Source organism: Erinaceus europaeus, chromosome 10, assembly GCF_950295315.1.
Source record: "Erinaceus europaeus chromosome 10, mEriEur2.1, whole genome shotgun sequence".
Lineage (NCBI taxonomy): Eukaryota > Metazoa > Chordata > Mammalia > Eulipotyphla > Erinaceidae > Erinaceus > Erinaceus europaeus.
The window spans coordinates 95,918,332-95,932,326 of NC_080171.1; the positions used below are offsets into that span (position 1 = coordinate 95,918,332).

The following is a 13,995-nucleotide window of genomic DNA, read 5'->3' on the forward strand; positions in this document are numbered from 1 at the left end:
ATATAAGTAAATTGTTGAGTAGTTATCTTTTACTTCTTTTTTAAACTTTTAAAATATTTTATTATCTTTATTTATTGGAGAGAGATAGCCAAAAATCAAGAGAGAAGGGGGTAGTAGAGGGAGAGAGACAGAGAGACACCTGCAACACTGCTTCAACATTCACGAAGCTTTCTCCCTGCAGGTGGGGACCTGGGGTTTGAACCTGGGTCCTTGAACATTGTAACATGTGTGTTCAACCTGATGTGCCACTGCCTGGGCCCAGTTGTCTTTTACTTCTTTTTTTCCCCCACAAATAAAACTTTTTATTTGTCATTAAAAGTCTGAGTTTAGACAGATTCTTTGGCTGGTGGTTCATATCCATTGGCTCGCTCAACTTTAGCACCAGTCTCAGCTCCAGTAGTTTTTCCAGAACTACCTACCTTCTCCATGAAACTCCATGAGATTTCCCAATTCAAACTTAGTCTTCCTCAGCATTTTCAATTTTCGAACAAAGACATTATGAAGTGAGTAAATAGATTGGCAAGCTTTTTCTGTGTCTTTCCCAATGCTATCTGGAATCAACTTATTGACTACCTTTTTAAAGTCATTTATCTGCACCTCTCAGGTCATGATTTTTATCATCTTTTTCCGAATTTGTCGAACTTGGTGTTGAGCATAAGAGATCTTCTGAATCTGGTTGTTGTTGCATTTCTTTTAGTAAACCCCACACAGAATAGGCAAAGCAAATAACCATTGCTAGTTTTTACATCAACATGAGCTTCAATCATGGTCTGCCATTTTTTGACCATGGAGCACATTTTATCAAGGGTGCGATTCACGCCATGAAAGTTAGTCAGGCAGTTTTTGCCCTGAACATGCTCAGTAATGAGCCTGAATTTTCTAAATGCAACTTCATTCTGCAGATCAGTAAGGCTCACTTCAAACACACGACCCTTCAGGCTCTCAGATGTGATTTTGGTTCCTTGAGTTCTTTTTCCAATATTCCTTATATTGGACATTGCTGATGCTTTCACACTATACCAGTCTTTCTTTGAAAATGGATCAACCACGTTCTTCTTGGCTCCTTTTTTGCCACCTTTCGTAAGGCGCTTGTTTTTCTGGCCGCCATGGTGCTGCTCAAAGAGGCAAAAGGCTGCCTTTTACTTCTTTACTTATTTTATTTAGCATAATCATCTCCACTTCTATCCATTCTGTCCTGAATGACACACTGCCAACTTAAAAAAAAATCATTTATGGAAGTAGCACAGCAGGTTAAACACAAGGGGAACAAAAATTATTTATTTATTTATTCATAAGAAAGATAGGTGGAGAGAAAGAACCAGATATCACTCCGGTACATGTGCTGATGGGGATTGGTCTCAGGATCTCTAGCTTGAGAATCCAATGCTTTATCCACGATGCCACCTCTTTTTTTTTTTTTTTTGCCTCCAGGGTTATTGCTGGGGCTTGGTGCCTGCACTATGAATCCACTGCTCCTGGAGGCTATTTTTTCCCTTTTGCTGCTTATTGTTGTTGTTATTGTCATCATTGTTGTTGGTTAGGACAAAGAGAAATTGAGAGAGGAGGGGAAGGCAGAGGGGGAGAGAAAGAAATACACCTGCAGACCTGCTTCACTGACTGTGAAGTGCCCCCTTGCAGGTGGGGAGCCTGGTCCTTGTACTTTGTGCCATGTGCACTTAACCCACTGTGCTACTGCCTGGCCCCCTCTACTGCACCGCCTTTTAGACCACACATTGCCAACTCTTAAATAACTACATAGTATTTCTGATATAAATAGAATATACGTCTATCCTATGGCTTCTTTGTCCAGTCACATGCCAATGAGTTCTTAAGTTGATTCCATACTTGCAGTATTGTGAATAGAGCAACTATGAATGTGTGCACATATCCTTTCAAAGTGGTGATTTGGGGTGGCTAATATTTATTGTGAGCACTTTATGTGCATTTCCTAGATGCACTCAATGCTGACAATGACACTAATAGAGAATACTATTACACCCATTTGAGAAATTAGGGAACTAAGATTAGATTCAAAGACATTTCATAACTCGTTTATAGAAGCCAAGAAGCTGATCTGGAATCTGAGCTCAAGCTGCTTTGCTTGCTCCAATACTACTGAAAGACATTTTATCACATTATTTTACCAATTTGAAGAATTTCCTTTTGCAAAAAGCTTAGTATTAGTGTTGTGCTGCGACGCAGAGGAGAGAGAGAGAGAGAGAGGAGATCTAGAGCGGAGAGGGAACACAATTCTTTATTTGTGCAGGCACCTTAGAATTGGGTGAGAGCGCAGTGGTTCGGGCCACGTGGAGCTAGCCAAAATAGCCGTCTCTTGCAGCAACCTTCCCTGCGTCTAATCACTGAAGTGAAAAGTGGGCAAGAGAGAGAGGGGTGGAAGAAGAAGGGCTTTATAGGGCAAAAACTGGGGGTGATGAGCTGGGACAGGATTGGGTAGGAAGGGCACTTTGAAAATATTGGATTAACTATCGGGGAAACTGGCACTAGCCTGAGGGGACAACATGGCGGAACAGGCACTCTGAGAATGTCCCAACTCTCGTGGGTACTGGCACTAGCCTGAGGGGACATCTGCACAGTATATTAGAAATATATTTCACCACCCCTTTGCAGAATCTGTCTAGTGTATTTTGAACCAACTTAGCTCAGCTAGTTAGGAAGTGAAAAAGTTTTAAATTTACCGGTCTGGTGTATTGTACCAAGGCAAAGGACTCTGGGGAAAGAAGATGGGGAGATGGGTGGGGGGAGGAGGGGCTTATGATGGTGGGAAAGGACCTGAGCTGGGGGTGAAAGTATTTTGCAGATACTTATAGTGAGTTGAGGAATTGTACCCATGTGCCAAAAGCTACTGCAAACCATTACCTTCTAATACAATTTAAAAAAAAAAATTAAGCCTACCAAGGAGGGGCCGCATAGATACATTGTTTGGGGAAGTCCAAACTCAACATTTACATCCCATAGGAGTCATAGGAAGGTCATCCTCATCTCTGAACTTTTCCAGGGTGCTCTTTAAAGCAAAAACAGCAAGACAGGAGGCACAAGGGAAGACTTGAAGAAAGCTTTGCATCTCAAGCCATTTATTTCTATAACAGGCATGTTTCATCTTCAAAGCCCTTTACAAACTGTAATTAATCTTCACAGCACCTTGGTGAGGTGGGTGCATGGCATCACCCTGGTTTTATAGGCCAAGGTGGCCCAGGGGAGGCCTTTGAACGAAGAGTGACCCCTGGACATCAACTGTCAGAGTAACAATTAGGCCACCCTGCCTTGATTTCCCAACCCCAAGCCAGGCCCACTTTATTCATCTTCAGAAAATATTGCCTGGTGGCTGGAAGCAGGAAGAGGCTGAAGGACCTGGGACATAACAGAATATAAAAGCTGTTGTTATTGCCATTTAGATAGGTTTCATTGTATTAGAATTATGCATTTATTGCCAATTTTATTTAAATGGTTATTATTGAAAATAATAATAACTGGGGACTGGGTGGTAGCGCAGTGGGTTAAGCGCATGTGCAAAGCTCAAGGGCCGGCATAAGGATCCTGGTTCCAGTCCCCAGCTCCCCACCTGCAGGGGGGGTCGCTTCACAAGCGGTGAAGCAGGTCTGCAAGTATCTATCTTTCTCTCCCTTCATGTCTTCCCCATCTCTCTCAATTTCTCTTTGTCCTATCCAACAACAACAACAGCCATAACAACAAATAACAAGTACAACAAGGGAAACAAAAGCAAATCCATTGCTCCTAGCCTCTAGGAGCAATGGATTTGTAGTGCAGGCACTGAGCCCCAGCAATAATCCTGGAAGCAAAAAAAAAAAAAAAAAAAAGAAGAAGAAAAGAAAGGAAAAGAGAAGAAAAGAAAAGAAAACTGAGGGAGTTGGGCGGTAGCGCAGCGGGTTAAGCGCATGTAGCCAAAGTTCAAGGACCGGCATAAGGATCCCAGTTCAAGCCTCCAGCTCCCCACCTGCAGGGGAGTTGCTTCACAGATGGTGAAGCAGGTCTACAGGTGTCTCTCTTTTTCTCCCCCTCTCTGTCTTCCTCTCCTCTCCATTTCTTTCTGTCCTATCCAACAATGACGACATCAATAACAACAACAATAATAACCACAACAATAAAAAATGGCAACAAAAGGGAAAATAAATAAATATAAAAAATTTTTTAAAGAAAAGAAAACTGAAAAAAAAGTAATAATAACTCATAGCTCTATGTGTATTTTTAGGATTTCCAAGGCCCTTTCATATGCCCTATTGTCATACAAGTCACTTTATTGCATACATATTGTTTCAGCACCAACTAGTGCCAGGCTCTGAGAGGTCTGGGGACAGAGCAATGAAAACATGTAAGGGTTCTCATCATTGGGTGCCAGAAACACTATTGAATGAAGTTGCTACTTTTTCCCTTCCTCTATTTTTTATACATTTTTTACATTTTTTTTCTGCCTTCAGAAGTATCACTAGGGCTTGCTGCCTGCACCACGAATCCACTGCTCCTGGAATCTAATTTTTCCCTTTTGTTGCCCTTGTTGGTTTTTTATCATTGTGGTTATTATTATTGTTGTTATTAATGTCATTGTTGGATAGGACAGAAAGAAATGGAGAGAGGGGGGAAGACAGAGTGGGAGAGAGAAATAAATATACCTGCATACCTGATTCATTGCTTGTGAAGTGACCCCCCCCTGCAGTTGGGGAGCCGGGGGCTCAAATGAGGATCCTTAGGCCCATCCTTGCGCTTCACACCATATGCGCTTAACACACTGGGCTACCACCCGACCCCCTATTTTTTTTTTTTAACAGATGGTTCAACTGAGACTCAAGTTCACATAATGAATGTGTGGTGAAACTTGAACTCCACCTTGATTTGTTTAATGGTGGAGCTTGTGTCCTAGCCAGGTACAAAGAAGTACAAAGTTCATTTCAGTATTGTTTAAGATGACAAAGAACTGGAAGCGATCTGTTTGTCCCTTGGTGGGGAAATGGATGGATAAAATATGGGAAGTGCATATGGTTAAATATGACCTCAGCCAGTGAGAATGACTTGGTAATGGCAAAAGAAAAAGTGAGAAAAAGAATTAGATATATAACACAATCACACTTCAATTAACATTTAAAAACATACTGAAAGCAATGCTATATATTTACAGAAGTGTGAGTAAAGATATGGAAGGTGGATTAAAAATTCACACATTAGATACCTAAGAGTGACTATGGGGGCAGATCAGGGCTATGAATTAAGAGGAAAAGACCAAAAATCTGGGAGTCCTGTTAGATAAAGACGGCAAAGTATCATAAATCAAGGGACTTAGTTGATAGACTGTCTGTGTATGTGCTTTCCCAGGATACTCTAAATAAATAACATCACAAGATACACACATCATTTACTTTTTCACAAGCTATAGTCTCTTGCCTCAAGCTCAGTGTCAAAATTGCCTGTCGAACTTGAACTAGCCAAAAATCTAAATGAAAAACAGGAATGAAAAGAGCAAAACTTGAAACCAACTTGAAAAGTGAACAGTATCTGTTTGGACTGCATATGGGTGCTGTTGAGTGTGTGTGACAGCCACTGTGGAGCAAAGACAAGGAATAGCTGTGACATCTGTGCTTCTGTGGCTGGGACTGTCCCACAGTCCAGGTCAGCCATGATGCTCTAACAGCCAAGCATCAGTAGAGGAAATGGGGGCTGGAGATTGCCCACAGAACCTTGCTTATCAACTTTTGGAAGCTACATTTGCCTGCTTCCTTGTTGGTTTCCTGCCATGACAAGACATTGATTCTTACAGATATGTTTTCTAAAAGTTGAGTTGTGCCAGGCAAACCATGCCAAAGCAGGCTCATTTCCATGTGTGGTTCCAGTAGACTGGGAGGGGCTGGAGGCAGAATAATTATGAATTTCAGCAAGGAACTGGAAAGAGTGTCTTACCCACCTGGATTTCCCTAAATAGTAATTCTGACCTGGGCCTATCTTTGCTACTCTGCTAAGATGCTAACAGCTCTGTATCACTCATAGGATTGACTGGGAAGTCCTCAACTTTGTATACTGAGTTTTCATGATCTAGTCTTTGCCAAACTCCCTAGGCTCCTCTTCCCACCAATATACTGGACCCTTGCAGTTTATTTTTCTTAGTCTACCACCATCAACCAGACCACCCTTTCCTGCCTTGCTCCTTGTAGTTAATCTTAACTGAGTCTTAAAATACATCTGAATTGTCCCCTCTTCATAAAATTCCCAAACTTTCCCCCTTCTGTTTCATCCAAACAGGACAAATTAATATGAAATACATCAGTTATTATGTACATATGTAAAAATGTTAGGGCAGTAAGCTATCAGGCTGCATGCACTTGGAAACTCAGGATTTTTCAGATTTTATTAACTTTTAGAGCAAGCTCATCTTTTATGAAGGGACTTGAGCCAGCTATAGAGCAAGTTCCCATAATAAAGCTCATTACTGTCTCTGCAGGAAATGCATGCATATTCACACACTAAATGAAGACTATAGATAGGCCAGGTCAGGTAAGGTTTTGCCACTAAACTTTTTAAAGAAAATGTTGGTGGTGTTTTTAAGAATAGTTAAGATTTTGAAATTGTGGACCTGTATCATCATCATCATCTCACAATTATCATTATTATTAATCTTTTGTTCCACTCATTTAATAATGACAATCTTTATGATTAAAACAAGTATTTACTAGTCACTGAGAATTATGCAAATCCATTAGCATAAAGGATCTCATCTTTATGCCACCACAAAGTACACATAAATTCAGTAAATCACCCAAGTGATAGCTCTGACTTGAACTCATAGTCTTCTTTTTTAAATTGTTTTATCTTTATTTAATATTGGTTAGAAACAGCCAAAAACTGATAGAGAGGGAGAGAGACAGAGAGACAACTGCAGCCCTGCTTCATCACTTGTGAAGTTTTACCCCTGCAGGCAGAAATGGGGGGCTTGAACCTGGGTCCTTGTGCACTATAATATGTGTGCTCAACCAGGTGTGTTGCTGCCTGACCCCACTCATAGTCTTTTGATGTCAAAGCCCATACTTTTTTAGTCATCACCTTACCTTGAAATTCCTTGCTGTACTTATGCCTTTTGTTCATTTATTCTATTCTGTTTTGCTTTGTTTTAATAAGAGAGAAATATATAGAGAAAGCTAGAGAGAGAGAGAGAGACGAGAAAGAGAGAGACGAGAGAGAGACACAGAGAGAGAGAAAGACAGAGAGAGAGAGACACCAGAGCACTGTTTAGCTCTGGCTTGTTTTGATGTGGGGGATTAAACCTAAGACCTCAAAGCCTCAGGCATGAAATTCTTCTTCTTTTTTTCTTTTTTTTGTTATCTTTGGGAGGTGGGAGGGTGGGGACACAGAATCTTGTGGGTACAAAGTGGAACTATACCTAGAAACATTACAATCCTGTAACCCACTATTAATCACAAATGAAAAATGAAAAAAGGGTCTTTTTGCACAACCATTATGCTATCCCCTCATTCTTTTTGTTTGTTTGTTTGTTTGTTTTGTTAGTTTCTCCAACTTATCTTCGGGTTCCTTGACTGTGAACTTTGTTGCTGGCCAACTCTACTTATGAATGAATGAATGAATGAAACTCCTATGCTCAAGGTGATGAAATGTTGTGAGTTTGATAGAACTGTCTTGACTGACTGTGTCCTATGTTATTAAGTGGATTGATGCCATTCTAGCACTGCTTCTGCTGAAAGCTCCCGACTTAGACAAATAAATCAAGCTACTGGCTGATTAAATAGCTCACTTGGATAGTATGCTGCTTTATCAGATATTTGACCCAGGTTCCAGCCTGGTCCCCATGGTACTGAAGGAAGCTTGGGTGCTGTGGTTACTCTATCTGTCTATCTATCTATCTATCTATCTATCTATCTATCTATCTATCTATCTATCTATCTCCCTCTCTGTTTCTATGAAAAAAAAGTAAGAAGGAAGGAAGGAAGGAATTAAGATAGGGGTTCTCAGTCTGGGAAGAGACATAGGATATATGAGTTGGGCAGTTCAGCAATCCTCTGTGTAGGGTATCTTCTTCTCCAGAAGGCTAGCCCAAGCTTGCTCACGTGGTAGAAATGGGGCAGGGGATAACACCACATGGGAGTCCCATGGCACCAGGGGAAACTCCGGAACTGTGATCTGCCTATCCCTATCTATCTATCTATCTATCTATCTATCTATCTATCTATCTATCTATCTATCTATCTATCTGAATGAAAGAGCTACCCTAAGATCAGTGCAAGAAAGTATACTTTAGGGAGTTAGGTGGTAGCACAGCAGGTTAAGTGCACGTGGCGCAAAGCGCAAGGACCAGTAAGGATCCCCCAGCTCCCCACCTGCAGGGGAGTTGCTTCACAGGCGGTGAAGCAGTTCTGCAGGTGTCTTTCTCTCCCCCTCTCTTTTCCCTCCTCTCTCCATTTCTCTCTGTCCTATCCAATAATAACAACAACAACAAAACAACAATGGCAACAAAAAGGAATTAAATAATAAATAAATATTTTTAAAAAGTTAAAAAAAAGAAAGTATACTTGCTTGAGGCACTAGTTCCACTTAAAAAAAATCATCAAATATTACTAGCTACCAAACTCCTGTCTTCTTTCCCCAAACTATCGCTTTTCTGGTTTCTAGCACTATAGATTCATTTTGCTTGATTTGAACTTTATATAGATGAACCTAATAACATTGTACCTGGCTTTCACTCAACATACTTGTTTTTTAAAGATTTTATTTATTTATGAATGAGAAAGATAGCAGGAGAGAAAAAGAACCAGACATCACTCTGGTACATGTGATGCTAGGGATTGAACTCAGGACCCCATGCTTGGGAGTCCAATGCTTTATCCACTGCGTCATCTCCTGGACTGTTCAACATTATATTTGTAGAATGTATTTATGCTGTTGCTTGTAGCAATGCATTATTGCTTCCTTGTTTCTTTTCTTTTTTTTTGCTTCCTTGTTTCTTTATAGCAGTTCATTATATTAATTTATCATAGTTTATTCACTTTTATTTACTTATTTATTTTAATTTTTTAAAATTGCCACCAGGATTATCACTGGGGCTTGGTGCCAGCATTATGAATCCACTGTCCCAGCAGCCATTTTTTCTTCCTTCCTCTCTCCCTCCCTCCTTTTCCTTCTTCCTTTCTTGCTATTTTATTTGATAGGACAGAAAAAAATTGAGAGGGGAGGAGTAGATATAGAGGGAGAAAGATAGACACCTGCAGACCTACTTCACTACTCTTGAAGTTTTCCCCCTGCAGGTGGGGAGCTGGGGCTCAAACCTGAATCCTTGTGCATGCCAATGTGTGCACCACCACTCAGTTCTCTACCTCTACTATTTTTAATGATGCTGAGTACCTTATATGTTTATTGACCATTGAATATCTGTTTTCATCAAGTGCCCAGTTCAGGTCTTGGTACAGCTTTCTATTAGATGGTCTGCTTTTGTTTTGTTTTTTCTGATTTGTAGAATTTTCACACACAGTAGGTATGAGTCCTTTATTAGTCAAATGTATCACAAATACAAATGGCTCCCGGCACAATAGTTGAATGCTAGGGTTTTTAGACTTTACAATGGTACAGAGTGATACACATTTAGTGGAAGCTATACTTTGAATTTTGATGTTTCCCCAAGCTGATGACAGACAGTATGATACTTTTGTGGTGCTAGGAGGTGGCAGCAAACCTCAGCTCCCAGTTACCCATTTAATCATGAGTCTAAGGGACCCACACTCTAGAGTGCACTGTGCTGTTAATGCATTTTTTTTTTTTTACTAGAGCACTGCTCAGTTCTGGCTTATGATGGTGCAGGTGATTGAACCTGTGACTTGGGAGCCTCAGGCATGGCAGTCTTATTGCATAACCATTATGCTATCTACCTGTGCCCCTATGCTGTAAATGTTTTAGGGATACTGTACACTACTCAATATATTGCATGATGTACTTAACAATTTATTATACAACAGGTTTTGTACATTGTGGATATAATAACTACCACGTTGCCACTGAATTATATACTTTTAAATAATTAAAATAATATTATGTATATATTTCATCATAATAAAAAGTTCAAATAATAGAGATAAAATTATATATGTTAGATGATTTTTCCCAATTGTAGGCTAATGTAAATTTTCTGAGCACATTTAAGTTGTTCTAGGCTATGCCACATTTTGCTTATTAGGTATTTTAAGTGCATTTTCAACTTGAAAATATTTTAATTTTAATATGGGTTTTCTAGGATATAGCCCTCTCTTAAATTGAAGACCTATATTATCTCAGTTTGTGGAATAACTTTATGCTATTTTTTAATGAATATAAGTCTTTAAAGGTCTATTCATTAAGATGAGAGAAACAGAGATAGATAGATAGATAGATAGATAGATAGATAGATAGATAGATAGAACCAGGGCACCATTCTAGCATACATGATGCTGTGGGTTGAACCTGAGTTCCTATGCCCCCAAGTCCAATACTCTAATAATTGTGCCACCCTCTGGACTGGACTATAGCCAAAGGTTTTTCATCTTAACAAAGCTCAATTTATCAATATTTTCTTTGCAGGTAAGTTTTTGTGTTCTGTTTAAGAAATCTTTACTATTGCTTTCATATAGCTCACCTTGTAGAGTGCATACTTTATCATGTGTTACAGCCTGGTTTTGAGCCCTGGCACTTCATAAGAACACCATGTATAGCACCAGGGAACACTCTGTAGATGATGGAGTACTGCTATATCAACCTTCTTTCTCTTTCTCTGAAATAAAAAGAATGGGGGAAGTGAAACAGTTAGGGAGTATTAATTAAAATTAATTGCACATGAGCCAAGGAAAAGAAAGAGACCTTTTTTTTTTTTTTTAAGTCATGGAGATAATTTCATTTGTTCTCTTCCAGAAGTTTCACTTTTTTTCTTTTTACCTTTCACATTTTTTTCTGTTTGGGGGGGGGTGCCATTTATTTTTACATTTTATTGGACAGGATGGAGAAATTGAGAGAGGTGGGAAAGATAGAAAGAGGGAGAGTAAGACACCTGCAGACCTGCTTCACTGCTTATGAAGTGATCCCGGTGCAGGTGGGGAGCCAGGGACTCAAACAGCAATCCTTGCATGGGTCCTTGTGCTTCATACTATGTGGGATACCACCCAGACCTCTTATTTTTCACATTTAGATCTAAATAACAACCATGGACTTTCTTTTTTAAAAAAGTATTTTCCTATATTTATTTATTTTCCATTATGTTGCCCTTGTTTTTTTTATTGTTGTTGTAGTTATTGTTGTTGATGTTGTCGTTGTTGGATAGGACAGAGAGAAATGGAGAGAGGAGGGGAAGACAGAGAGGGGGAGAGAAAGACAGACACCTGCAGACCTGCTTCACCGCCTATAAGGTGACTCCCCTGCAGGCGGGGGTCCTCACCGGTCCTTGCGCTTTGTGCCACGTGCACTTAACCCGCTGCATTACCACCTGACACCACCCCCCAACCATGCACTTTCTAACATCCCTTTCCCAACCCTTTTCTTTTCCTCTCAGGAAATCTTACCACTTCTCCTTCTTACCCTGGCTGCTGGGGGGGAGGTCCATCTTCTTCTCAGATGCAGCAAAGACACTCAGGACTCAGGCTGATGGGTAAAGGGTGGGGTGGAGATGCTGGCTGGACTGGCAACCATTATGGATGCATCTGTCACACCTGCAGCCCATTTGTAGTGGGAACCTCCCAGCAGGGAGGCCAAGGCTGCTGTTCCTCAAAGAGATGCTCTTTTCCCTACAGCTGAATACCTGAAGATATTGCCACAGATTTTCCTAAGGGGTACACAGCAGCATTGGCTATATATATGGGGGGAGAGAGAGAGAGAGAGAGAATCTTTGTCAACACTAACAATTTTAGTCATTCAAAATCAACAAGTAAGCACCATTTTGGTGGTCTGATCTCACAAGATTCTGCCAAGTGCCACATTGACCACCAAGCACTTTCCTGGAACCTGAGTCTGGTTCACATAAGTGCACATTAAGTGCACATGTTGAAGTTCTTTAGGCATCTGATAAAGAGGAGAAATTGATGCCAGTGTCCATGAGCTCAGAATGCCCTACCCAGACAGCATAGCCAGTCTAGCCTGTGCCAGTCTCTAGAAAAGTCTGAAAGATTTCAAAGTACAAATACCAGCCGAAGAGGAGTGTAGAGCATGGACTAAGGGGAATTCTGAGTATAGTTCCCCCAGGATGTGATCAGGGCCTGACTTTTTTATTTTACATAATTAATCTATTTATTTGTCAGAGCACTGCTCAGCTCTGGCTTATGATGTTACAGGGGATTGAACCTGGAACTTTGGAGCATCAGGAATGAGAATCTCTTTGCATACCATTATGCTATCTCCCCTGCCCTGGGCCTAAATTCTTTTTTTTTAAATATTTATTTTATTTATTCCCTTTTGTTGCCCTTGTTGTTTTATTGTTGTAGTTATTATTGTTGTTGTCATTGTTGGATGATAGGACAGAGAGAAATGGAGAGAGGAGGGGAAGACAGAGAGGGGGAGAGAAAGACAGACACCTGCAGACCTGCTTCACCGCCTGTGAAGCGACTCCCCTGCAGGTGGGGAGCCGGGGTTCGAACTGGGATCCTTAGCCGGTCCTTGTGCTTTGCGCCACCTGCGCTTAACCCGCTGCGCTACAGCCCGACTCCCGGGCTTAAATTCTTAATCTACTGGTTTTCTAGTTCCTGAGAAGTCGGCCTTATTTCTACTCATATTTGAGTAAATGGTGCATTCTCCCCTTCCCTGCCTTTACTCCCTTTCTTCCTTCTTTCTTCTCTTCCCTTCCCCTGATCTCTCTCTCTTCTATGACTTTCTCTTCTTCATTCTCCATCGATCTTTCTTCTCCCTTCCTTCCTTCCTTCCATCTCTTTATTTCAATCTATCCCCTATTCCTCCCTCCACCAGACTCACACACACTCACACACACACTCTGAATGCTGCAGCCTCCAGAACCCTCTTGGTTCTGCCCTTTTCTCCAGGCAGGCAGGGGGCAGGCATGCAGACCATATGTGGTGCCAGGAACAGGCAGGGAGCCTGGCGGATGTGGTGTGGCAGCCTGGTAACCATTTGTTTTCACCTGGTCCTCACACTGCTAACATGCTGGAGCATCTCCATACTTTAACCCTATTGTTGCCAGTTGCACATTCTTGGATAAAGAGACAGGGAAAGAAGAGTAAGGGAGAACCCTTAGGATTAACTCTTAGATTTATACACACATTCAGTCCATCAATGGCCATTGATCAAGTCCTAACTTGCTCTTCCCAGGCCCTGATTGAGTTCAGGACATACTCTGAAGTTTAATCTAATTTGAGAGGATGAACTCATGATCTAGTTAAGGAGACACACAACAAAATAGTTCACATCCTACCTGATATACACAGCAGTGGAGGGAGGAGTGGGTGAAGGGGCAAAGAAGGAGAACTTCTGTGCAGTTTTGAGATGACTAAGGAAGGTTTCTGGAGGAAATGTTGCCAGAGTTGAATTAGGAAGGCCAGTTTCTAGCTCAAGCAGGAGTTAGCTGCACAAGAAAGGGCAGGAGCAGTCTATGCAAAGGAAGCAGCAGATGGAAAGGCATACTTCTGGGCTACCACAAAACTGTTGAGAAGAGCAGTCTCCCTCTCCCCTCCCCCTCCCCCTCCCCCCCTTTCTTTCTCTCTGTATCCAGGATGTGTGCAGAGGAAATGGTAGGAAATAAGGCAAAAGTCAAGCCATGAACAGAGAACTTTGATACCAAGCTAAACAGTCAGGACTTCATCTTAAATGCTATTAACAGAATCAGCTTTTGTGTTTTTGAGGAATTTGGTGGCTTCAGAGTAACAGAGGAATGGGGAAGGGAGCGGTGGGAGGCAGGAGGATCAGGAATTCCCTTTCTTCTATTTCTATTTCCTTTTCCAGCCTCAAGCAGCAGAGGCCAGTTCGCTCTTGGTTAACTATATTCCCATAATGGCCTTCAGGGCT

At 41.2% G+C, this 13,995-nt stretch overlaps 1 pseudogene; it reads right to left on the bottom strand.

The window, feature by feature from the left end:
• Positions 1-293: 293 nt before the first annotated feature.
• On the bottom strand, positions 294-1,013 carry LOC103129070 (small ribosomal subunit protein eS1-like; annotated as a pseudogene).
• Between the last annotated feature and the right edge of the window lie 12,982 nt (positions 1,014-13,995).